Source organism: Seriola lalandi, unplaced genomic scaffold (genome assembly GCF_002814215.2).
Source record: "Seriola lalandi dorsalis isolate HSWRI2012SDOR001 ecotype SW California unplaced genomic scaffold, Sedor1 jcf7180002054675, whole genome shotgun sequence".
In the NCBI taxonomy this organism is placed as follows: Eukaryota; Metazoa; Chordata; class Actinopteri; order Carangiformes; family Carangidae; genus Seriola; species Seriola lalandi.
Window position 1 is genome coordinate 589,406 of NW_019525228.1, and position 8,808 is coordinate 598,213.

The 8,808-nt window shown below is 40.6% G+C and overlaps 1 long non-coding RNA gene across 5 annotated transcripts; it reads left to right on the plus strand.

The window, feature by feature from the left end:
• Positions 1–43: 43 nt before the first annotated feature.
• LOC111666379 (uncharacterized) lies at positions 44–8,238 on the plus strand. 5 transcript variants are annotated; one of them, XR_015438182.1, is made up of 7 exons: positions 44–1,357; positions 1,974–2,096; positions 2,613–2,742; positions 3,292–3,613; positions 3,962–4,041; positions 4,441–4,534; positions 7,493–8,238. It is a non-coding gene; the product is annotated as an uncharacterized LOC111666379 (long non-coding RNA). The 5 variants fall into 5 exon arrangements; XR_015438181.1 differs by having other exon boundaries at positions 44–1,207; positions 1,283–2,096; XR_015438180.1 differs by having other exon boundaries at positions 44–2,096; positions 3,932–4,041.
• Positions 8,239–8,808: the final 570 nt, after the last annotated feature.

The window sequence follows — 8,808 nt, forward strand, 5'->3', positions numbered from 1 at the left end:
AGTTTGGAGTCATTGTGCAGGTTCACATGTCATGATGGTTCTCAGCTCTCAGTCATGTTCTTTATTCTGACAGAGACAGAATCATTCCAACATGTTTTGACTCCTGTCATCAATAATGAAATGAACTAGAGCTGAAAACTATCCGACTAACACTGAACCAAACTTAATATGAACAAACACGACACACACGTCCGCTGCTCTGCTCTTTACCAGCTCGTCCAGACACGACAGTTCACTGTAATAACGGGATCGTTTGTGACCGTGACTTACCGACATTAACCCGCTGTCTCTGTTAACACTAAGGTCGGTGACGTCACCTTCACTTTGCAGAACTAATTGTAAAACACGTTATAACATGTTTTCCCTCGGTCTATGGTTTTAATACAAGCGGTTACACCACACAGTTATCTTACACACAGTAACTTCAGCTAATGTTACAAGCTTTCTCCTCATATATGTGATATTTACCAAATGTGGACATGTATGCAATTAGCTACTAATTTTATTTTAACACTAATATATAAAGTTTACATCCGATTATGAATGCTAACTGTGTTGACAGCGACTTTGTATTGCGTATCCAGAAGCCTGCTGCGGTCAGGTAGCCGGTGTAGGCGGCCGTGCAGAGCAAAGACTCTTTCTACAGTTGTTCTAGTTATTACAGCCTGTTTCTGCACAAAGCTCGGGCATTTTAACACTAACTGATGGATTACTTGTCCCTGTCGGAGCAGAGAGGAGGAGCCTCCGACTCCACGGCTTCTCCTATTGGTGCAGCAATGATCCTGTCAGCCTTCACCACAGCTGCTGCCGTTTCAGCATCAGAGGAATAGAGCTTAAGAGCCCAGTCCACACATCATTAGTGGCAGCTGACATGATAGGCAGCTCGCCTCTGTACCGCCTTTGTGAACATTTGTGTGTAATTTGGTTTGAGATGCTGGTAATGATTGTTGGGAACTAGGCTAGTGTAGCAGGTGCGCTGTTGTTTTTGTCCCACTGATTGCTGGGCGGTGCCACACCTTTTATAAGGGTCTGGTTCTATCCGCCTCTCCCTCTCTCTTCTCTTCCGGGGCCATTGGTCCACTGTCGTGGTGTGGTTTGGTGTGACCGATGTAGGTGTGGAGGAGCCATTGTGGTGTGGCTGTGCGCACACTGGAGCTCTGTTTGGCGTGTTGGCCATCGTGACGCACGCTCGTTCTGCAGTGTACAGGTATGCACACCGCCGTTCTCCCTCCTGCTTAGCGTGCCATATTGCGCAGCAGTGACAGTCCATTCTCTGCTGCAGGTGTCGGATTACTGTCGCCGTGGGGACCGGGCTGCCCCGCTGGAAGCCCCTTGCGTGGGTTTGTGCATCCTCATGGTGAGTTGGCGTTGTCCGTCCTCCTCCTTCCTTTTTGTTTGTCCCTGGCTAATTATTAATGTGTGCCACAGTTTGGATCAGGCAGAAGTCGGGGAGTAACTCCGCTGCTTGGCCTGCTGTGACGCTGCGCCGGTGAGGTCGATTTGGAAACTGATTCAACGCCACGGCTCGGCGTTGCTGTTTTGGCTCTATTGGTCTACATGGTTTTACTATTTGTTTTATTGTTTGTTTGTTTGTTCGATTTTATTAGTATTTGGTTCTGCATTCTACTTACCGTTGTGTCGATGCAGCTGTTGTAGCAGTCTTTGCCGCTGTTTTTGTTTATTGGTTTGTACAAGTATTTAGTTATTTTGAACATTGATTTAATTTAATTTGATTTCTTTTGTATTGTTGTTTGTGTTCTATTTGAGATTTAATTTTTTTGTTTTGTTAAGATGATTATTCAATTGAGTACCGTTTTATTGAGTTTGATTTCTTTCGTAAATTGTTAATTGCTGTTATATTATATTTGAGAAGTTAGATTATTTTGTTATTTACTTTATTACTTATTATTGTTTTGTGTGTGTGTAGTGGTAAAGTGTGGCCATTTTATTGTTCTTTCTCTCCCTGTGGACAGGTGCTGTGGGCTCCTGGCGGCGACCCAATCCCTGGTGGCGGTTCTTCATGTTTTCAGTTTGTGTGTGTGCAGTGTCACGGGTGTTTTAGTTCCCCCCTTCCTCATTGGTTTCGGGCCGCCGAGGTAACCCAGCACTGTCCATTCCCCCTTCTCCTATGGCCCCGTGTCTAACATTATGTGCTTAGACAGCATCCATGGAACATTCTTTTAGTAGTCATTGTGAATAAAATTTGTATTATGAACATCGTCTTTGCCCCGTGGTGATTACGAACTTGCGTAGCTTTTGTTTATAAATATTGTTATTTCCTGGGGTGCAATTCCCCAGGTGGTGTTGTTAGGCAACAAAACTCACCCTATGACCGCCACTCTTGCCACACTAGGTTTATAATTCTGATTGTGCATCACACCCTTAGCAAAAGGGACACATTAGGAACAGGGGTGCTGCTTCTTGTGTTTTTGGGTTGGTTAGAATCGTGTAGTTAGGCTCTTTGTTGGCTCCTGTTCCCTTACTTCAGTTATCCTCTTGCCTTGTTTGTATTTTTGTTGATTTATTTACCCTCCTGGTTACACAATAAATTAAATCAGTATATTTGATTTACCAATAACACCTGGTTTTATGTTGCTTCCCTTTTCCCCTAGCTGGGTCGCAACATAAAGACTGCCAACATGCGGTGACTGGTGAGACAGGCCCATGTCGTCATATATAGAACCTAGAAACCAACATGGCAGCAGGGAACTGAAACCTGGCTCTGTGAGCAGTCCACAGTCAGTAAGTGAAATACTCAGTCAGTAAAATTTTCCACTGGTACTGGATGTGAGTCCCACAGCATTTGAGGTTTTACTTTCTCAGCAAAGTGGTTCCACAAAGGGTTTATATCTTGATGCTTCATGTGAACAGTGCAACATCTACTGGCCTAAAAGCAAAATGGTCAAATACAAACGTTTGTACATCACAAAGTAAATGTAAGTATAAGGGAAAGCATGATTGTATTTAATATTCCAAGCAATTAGATTTATATGCTGTAAAAGTAAATCAAAATGTTTTGTATGCATCAAATATGTCAATATCAGTCAAGTTAAGCTCAATGTCTTTGTTTTAACTAATGTCAAAACTGTAAGTTGGTTCGCAATGTGGACAAAGAACACGTAGCTTAACTTTTAAATGTCAGCTTCGGTGGTTGTGTTGTAAAGGTGCAATATAAGATGTGGCCAGAACTTTAGTTTAATATGTTTAAAAAATGAATTAACACAATCAACAGTGTGTGAATCAGCTACAGTGATGATGTCATGATCAAGACCTCCATCTGTTGTATTTCAGTCATCTACTGAAATGTGCATGCGCACCAGCCAGCACCGACCTATCCTGTGTTGTAATACCACTTTGTGACGCTAGACGCTGTGTGAGTCAGTGGCGCGTGAAGTCTGCCCTCAGTCCCACGAAGAAGAACAACAACTTCCGGCTCCTAAAAGACGATAGTCATCTGCATCCCGAAGGACCGCTCCCGACAAGAAACCACGTTCGACGGCAAAGAAAAGAAGCGACAGGAGTAAATCTGGATGTGTCTTCCCGCCGCTGGAAAAGCTCCTGAGAGGAAAGAGATGCGGTTTGATGCCGAGCTCGCAACTTTCCTGTTAGCCTGGTGAGTAGCTTCAATGTTAGCTCTTTAGCTAACAGTATAATCAGCGCAACGACCGACAAACATTTCAGGTGGTGATATTGACGTTGTGGACAGACGTTTTAGCGGTTACTATGATTGTGTCTGTTGCTCTTGGCTGTTGTACAGCTAGTGACGTCAGTAACTTTAGGCTCATCTTGTAACTGACTGTAACGTGAGATTGTATGGACCCAGTAGACCGAGTGAATACACGTTGATCGGTTCACCATGTTGTAACCACTTTACATTACTGTTAGGAGATCAGCCATGACTGAAAGTGAACTAGGTCTTTACATTTCTCAGGAGATTTCAGCATCCCTCTGTCTTCATCAGGACCTGAGCCAGTACAGGTGCAATACCGCCTCCACCTGTCTCACCAACGGCAGAGAGTCCAGACAGTGAGGAGGGTCCAGGTGAGTAACACGCTGTCATTCACTTTTAAAAGTGAGGCTTGTCTATACCACTGATTAAATCAGACCCACAGTATATACAGTATACATGTTCATACTGCTGATTCTTAACAATGAATATACCACTACCTATATTGGTTATGTGTTTTACAGTATATCCATATTTGTATTTCTCAATTTGTTGGTTATATAGTGTGTGCATTGAATTCTTATCACACCTCCAGTTGTTTACCCTTCATTTCCTTTCATTTACATTTCATAACATTCATACTGTATTTATTTTTGCATATTCATATCTATCCTCATAATTTATTATACAAACACAACAGACCTAACATGTTTGAATATAAAGAATTTGTATGATCGAAAGTAATTTTCCTATCACATGTCTGTCTGTATCAGGACCAGAAGTCCAGTCTAATCACCAGTGATGAACCAGCACCTGCCTTTTCTTCTGCATCTGGCCTCATCAACCACATGACATCAACACCTTGAGGTATGATCCCTGCACACGACAGATATTGTCTGTACTGTGATCTTTTGCACATCCCCTAATCAATACCTTTTGCACATCTAGCCCAGCGGGAGTTTTGTCATTCTAAAACACTTTTGTACATGCTTGCGTAGTATCATTTTCATTGTTTGTTTTTTTTTTAATATATATATATGTGTATGTATGTGTGTATATATATATATATATATATATATATATATATATATATATGTGTATATGTGTGTGTATCTATGTATATTTCTATTTAAGTGTTGCAATATTTCACTTTTTTAAAATTTATTTCCTATGAATACGTTTAATTGGATACTACACCAAGCCGATACTACACACGGCCGATGACAGAAGCTCTTCCTCTTCCAGTGTCTTTGTGTTGCCTCACCACTGTAGTGTACATACGTGGTCTGGCATCAGTCACAAGCCATTAAGGAAGTTCATTATAAGGACATGCAGAGTTACGGACCCACAATTGACACTTTGCGACTCTTCCCACCATCAAACTATCAGATTGATAGGAAACAGAGACAAAGGACCCCTCTTCCACAAACAGACCATGCTGTTAGCATGTCTGAACGACACAGAACCAGACCAAAGGTCAATAGGCCAGCTCCAGAGGATTAACCAATGGACACCAGACAACTGGAGAATATAGGCAAAATCTCCAGTTTGTAACCATAAGACTTTGTCTATTGATATTTGATTGTTTCTTGTATAGGACAAGTAACAACAAAAAGGACTGATTAACACTAAGGTGTGAATCCTGGCCTGTCTGTGCCATGCATGAACACACACACACACACACACACACACACACACGCACACTTCCCTTTTCCCTTTCTAGATAAGTCATAAACTACAACCCACATTCCAATCCTGGGTAGTGACCAGCAGAACTCTCTCCACAGACACAGATCTAAGGAAGAATGTAAAATTAAATATCTAACTGTTCTCTAACTCATGGGATGTTCCTATGCAATAGTTTAATCCCGAACTTCTATCCCATAGAATGTTTGAAAGGTAGCATGTAGATTTTAAGACAAGGTCCTTCATGTGACCATACTGTCAGCATCCTTCACACGAGGTAACACACACAACATGACATCCAGAATGTCCATATTATTATAATTATTATTATTATTACAGTCAAAGAACTGCTGTGTAATCCACATTTATAAACTATTAGCTTTAGGAAATGTTTATATTGTTGTTCGATCAATTAACCACTTGTATCATGACTAATTCCAGGTTTGAATGATGTAATACGAAATCAACACTCCTATTACTCCTCTCTGCCATTATTATTGCAAGTAGTTTATATGTTATTTCACTTAATGTTTTGTGGTCATGGTGGAAGATGGATGTGCAAGTTTATAAGTAAACTCTAGATTTAAATTATCCCAAAGTTCAGTGGAAAATTACTCTATTCTCCAAGTGGAAACACAGGAGAAGACGGGTGACGCCCCTGAAACATGTGCCACCCCCCAGGGGATAAAACAGTCGTGAACAATTCACACATTGCCTAAGTCAGGTCAGAAGCCAATTCCAGGTCAGAAGCCCCGAAAATCAGTTCAGAGTTCACAGTCCAGAAGAGAAAGAAAAGTCAGAGAAACCCAGATGATGAAGATGCGAGAAGCAAGAAACGATGCAGAAACTAGAAGCTGAGATCTTTGCTCAAAGCTCAGAGTCCCGGCTCAAAGCCTGGCTCTGTAGCCATGTAAACTCTTAGCTCTAAGCTGCTCGCCACAAACTCATGGCTCTTAGTCATTTTTGCACTTTTCGCGTCTTTTAATTTTCTTTGTCACAAGCTACAAGTAACATGATTTTTCTCTACATGCGCGATCTTTTATTTTTATAAGCCAAGTCAAGACCAACTGAACCAAAACAACAGAAGTGCCTCAGAGTAATTTTGTAACTTTTAATCATCAAGTTTTCCTTTTTGAAGATTTTTGACAACTTTAGAGTCATCTGGTCAACGCCAGCCTCCTCTAAAGTTATCCAACCAAAGTGAGGAGCATTAGAGTTTATTTCGCATCAACCCGCAAGAGACAAATTCAGAGACACCTCTGCACGACCTCCTGCAGAGAAGCCGAGCAGAAATCAAGAGTGGCCAAGACAGAAAGTCTCCTGGCAAACTCCACCAGAGCTGAACCGCTGAGACACCGGCAGAATCCGTCATTGTGATAACGGGACACGGCCTCCAGGAGAATCCACCTAGATCCCGCGTCTCCAGGGTTACCACGGCAACCACAGCCGCCTGGGTTCCAGCCGAGGGTCTTCAGCTACAGCGCAACTCACAGTAGTAACACTCTGCACGTGACTGGGTTGATGTCGAAATATAGCAATATTTAATCATCAAACCTAATTCGTAGATGTAGTGTCATTAGCTGTATAGCCATAGTGTATAGCCATAACATATTCTCTCCCACCATTGCCAACTCATCACACTACTCATTTCCTTATTATTTCATCTTTATGATTATTACACCTTGCATTTACTCTGTAGATAGTAGTTTAGTTAAACTCTTTTATTTACACCCAGTTGTTGTCCTGTTGTATTCTTTTGACGTAGAGACTGGAGATCCATTGAATCGAGAAGTCATGGCTTCCGATATGAGATTGATAAATTTGGCAATGAAGTAATTCATTGTTGTCCTCCTAGAGGACTGGTGCGCCATTTCAACAAGAGTAAATCCTAAAATATGGCGTTAACGCTACACCACTGTGTATTTATTTATATATGAATCTCTTTTACAAATTCTTCACATGTACATGTATCATTTGTTCAGATTTATTCAGTCTTCTTTTTTGTTACAGTATATGCTAAATGAGGTTTAGGTGGATGATTATATTTTATGTTTTGAAGTCTTAGACTGCCTCAAACATTTCATGGTCAAAAGAGGAGCTGTTTGACAAGCTCTTATTTTTCCTTTTGTGTTTTCATAGGGATGGCAGACTCCACCTCAGGCCAGAGACCAGCAAGAAATGGGAAGTCATGCACATGACTCCACCCCATACATGTATATAGGCTCAAATTAGGGTCAAAAATGAATGAGCTTGTAAAGTGACCATAACAAATAATTCCAATGTTTGTAGTTGTAAATCAACATTTGTTAACCTGTAAAATAAATCTGCATGACAAATTCAAGGTTAAAAGCAGTTTGTGTAATTACATTTCCACACAGATCATAGTCTAACGTTTAAGATGAGTTAAAATGATATTCTGTTTATTACATTTAAGTTGTCATCATATCGAATGCATCAGAAAACAACGTGGATGTGTTTATTAGTATATTTGGCTTGAATATTACAATTAAAATACTAGTTTGGAAACTTGCTGTCTGATTTGTTGTTAAGGAATTTATTGTGATAAAGTGATGGAGTAATGAGGAACTACTCAGTAACAACTGTTTATCAATTCACTGACCAAAGCTCTACAAATAGTAAACTACCAGTTAAACCCTAACCAGGTAAGGTGTAACATAGCCTGCTTTATGCTGAGAGATGTGTATTAGTGAGCAGATGTTTTTTAAAAACCTGTTGTTGGCTATAGCTATGTGTGTGTGTCCGGGCTCAAATTAGGGTCAAAATGATTTTGAGCTTGTAAAGTGATGTTCACAAATAATTCCAATGTTTGTAGTTGTAAATCAACCTTTGTAAACCTGTAAAATAAATCACCATGAGAAATTCAAGTTTGCGTATGTGAAACAATTGTGCTTGTGTCCAAGAGATTTTTATTTGTTGAAAGTCTGAATCAAAACTCAATAAATGATCAGTGTTGAGGTTGATCAAAGACACTGTAAAAGAAGAAATGGATTTGTCAACATCTGTGTTGCGATACAGAGCAGAAAACTAAAACTTTCATCAAAAGTTCCCACAGTGACACTGAAAGTTTTACTTGTCAGTGTCTCACACTGGGAATGTTGCACACTGAGTTTTCCAGTTTTCTGCTCTTTATCTCTGTACACAGATGTACACAGACGGGCGGGCTAAGTCGGGGGCTAAGTCGTTTAGAAAAGGCCTGCACTGGGGCTGAGAGCTAGCTGCCGTTTCTATTAGCATTTTTTTTTCTTTTTTTTTTTTTCTTTATTTGTTTATCTAGACAAACAGAAGGTGATAAGCAAAATAGCAAGTGGGGGGACTAGCTTGCTATGATTAGCATTAGCATTGGTGGAAAAAAAACAGGGACAAACACGGGGGGGCAGTTTATTAGCATTAGCAGCTAGCTTGGTGACATTGTTCATTGATGAATGAATCTAACA